Source organism: Vicugna pacos, chromosome 23 (assembly GCF_048564905.1).
Source record: "Vicugna pacos chromosome 23, VicPac4, whole genome shotgun sequence".
Lineage (NCBI taxonomy): Eukaryota > Metazoa > Chordata > Mammalia > Artiodactyla > Camelidae > Vicugna > Vicugna pacos.
Genome location: NC_133009.1, coordinates 5373817 through 5376650, shown reverse-complemented (window position 1 = coordinate 5376650; position 2834 = coordinate 5373817).

Below are 2834 nucleotides of genomic sequence, written 5' to 3'. Positions count from 1 at the left end.
TTGAGGGGTTGTTGTGATAGTCCTTGAGCAAGTAGCTGAGCCTACATCATTTAAGCTGTCACCTCTGCTCTGTGAAGTTGTCCCTGGTTCTCTTGGGCACAGTTAAAGGGCTCCTCCTCGGCCCCAGCCCATGTTGCCTTGCTATGTTGGCCTTCCTGCGCAGTTTTCTCTCCCCCTGGATGCTGACACATGAGAATAGAGACTGAAACTTAAATCCCGAGGATCCAGTACAGACCCTGGCACATAGCAGGTGCTCAATAAATGTTTGTTGAATGAACAAACAATGGTAATTACAGCTACTATATACTGAGTTCCTGTTATGAGCCAAGCCCTGTGCCTGGGCATACATTGTCTTTAATATGCACAACAACCACACAGATCAATTTTAGTACCGTTGTTTACAGACTGCAAAACTGGGCTCAGAAAGCTGAAGTCACTTGCCCACAGGCACACGACTGTGCATACAAGGACGTTCTGGAAATCAAAGTATCCCTAAGAAGCTCCCAGCTTGGCCTTTCACACCAGTGGTTTTAACCCTGACGCTCTTTGCCCCCATATTTTCTAGACTCAAATATCCACAAAGTTCCGTGTCCTCCTCTCCTCCCTGCTGCCACTGCTCCAGTCTAAGCCTGCATAATCTTTCACCAGATTCAGCCTCCAAACCGGGGCTCGCATCTCCAGATTTGCCCCCACCATCAATCCTCCACTTGACTGCCAGAGAGATCATCCTAAATCACAGCCCTGGTGGTACCTCTTTCCTCTGAAATGCTCCAGGTTGCCCATATTGTCAGCAGAGGGTCCTGGCTCATTAGCCGTGGCTTATGTGGAAGGGTCTTCAGAACCCAGCACCTGCCTCCCTTTACAAAGTCATCTCCAGCCCCAGCTCTAAGCTCTGGCCTCACAGAATTGTCTGGCCATATTGTCTCACCTCTGCACTTTGCACGTGGTCTTATCCCTCCTGGAAAAACAGAAAATCACTTCCTTCCCTCCAAAGTCCTCTCACCCCATTACCCTCAGCTCAGTCAGCAGAGAAATGCCTCCAGGCAGCCACAGACCGGCCCTCGGCCCTACAGCCCAGGGACTGTTCACTTACCTGCTCCATGAGACCGAGCTCCCTGAGGGTCGGGACTGCATTTCACTCCTCTTTTGTGTCCTCTTGGCTATTATTTGGCATATAAGAGATGTTCAGCAAACTTTTGTTGAAACCACTTGACCTCATCCACCCCCCTGGTTCCTTTGGCCCCACTCTCTCTAATCCCCTAGCACATAGTTCCTTAGCCATAGCGCCCTTCCTGCCTCGGCATGGCCTCCTCCCTGCACGCCCAGTATTCTTATCACACATGTGGATTATGGAGCCAGGCAGGTTGCTTCTTTTCCCCAAAGCCTGGAGGCTCCAGATCCATCCACTCTGCATCCCTTTAATATGCGGCAGTTTTGTTCTCATAAAGTGCATGTGCCTAGGAAATCTGCATCCCCTGACAGAGCAGAGGCAGCAAAGAGTTGGGAGGCCCTTTGCAAGGGGCCCCTGCTAACTACCCAGAAGGTACCCTCCTGATGGGCCCAGTGTCTTCCTTCCACCTCCCAAGTCCAAGCCCCGTGGGGTCCCGAGAGATCTTGTGCTGCAGGCTGGGTGCAGGCTGATGGTGGAGGGCAGACCTCAGGCTTGTGTCTTCCAGAAAGGAAGTTTTCCTTCTCTCAGCAACTCATTCTTCCTGGGGAAAGGCCCCAGGCTCAAAGCCTAGGACTTAAGGAGCAGCAGTCACTTCAGATCAATCATCAGAAAGGGTTCACCGTGGACTACCCTTCCTCAAGAGATCCCTGCCAGGGCCCTCAGGCTGCAGAGGCCATGTCCACTGGCAGGGCAGAGGACACAGACCTCCTTGACTTGGTGCCCATCAAGTCTGTGGCACCACCCCCTCTCCTCACAGCTTTCAGGAGGAAGCCAGACTGGCAGGGGCCCAGATTGGGTCACTTCATGCCACCCCACCTTTCCTCTGATCTCTAAAGTCTGATGGTTGGGGTGGAGTGGCCATTGACTTGGATCCTATTTGTGGCTTGCCACTAACTCCTTGTGGGACTCTGGGCCAGACCAGTCTCCTTTCTGGGACTCAGTTTCCCCTTCTCTAAAATGAAAGCTGGACTAGCACTCTCTCTTCTGTGAGGCTTCTTGGATGATTCTTGGTTGGCCTGTGGGGTTTAATTCCAAAAGGACAAACTGAATTACTTTTCAGGATAGGAAGTGGGAGTGATGGCTAGACATGAGGCTTCATGCAGGCCCTGGAAAGGTGGGGCCAACCAGGTGGCAGCTTTGTCCCTAAAGGTAAGTGACAAGTCCCACTGGACAGGGCAGAGGGACAGCCCTGCCAGGGCTATTGTCAAGAACTCTAAAAGCGAAAAATGACCAACAGGATCTGTCAGAGCACATTAGCTCCTGGGGTGCCAGGTGCTGGGATCCAGGGTCAGACTCAGAAGGCGGGAGAGCTACACTTAGCGGTGGACACTCTCAGCGAATCACCCCGTGCCCTGGCCCCAGTCCTGGGTGCTCCAGTCCGGATGGCCTCATCCCCTAGTCGAGGCCCTCAGGGCCAGCCCCAGAAGGCTGGCAGAGGCCAGGCCTAGGAATGAAACCGGAAGAGGCACTTGGACCCTGGTTCTCAGAGTGGGAGAAAGGGGTGGGCACCCGGGCAGAGGGAGCCCTGGGGATTGGCAGCGGCAGTGGGCAGGGCGGGAGGGACGGGGAGGAGTCAACTTGTACGTGTGAAAAAGTCTGGCGGGGGCCGGGCTCTTCCCTTCCTCCTCCTCCTCCTCCTCCTCCTCCCTCCTCTTCCCCACCT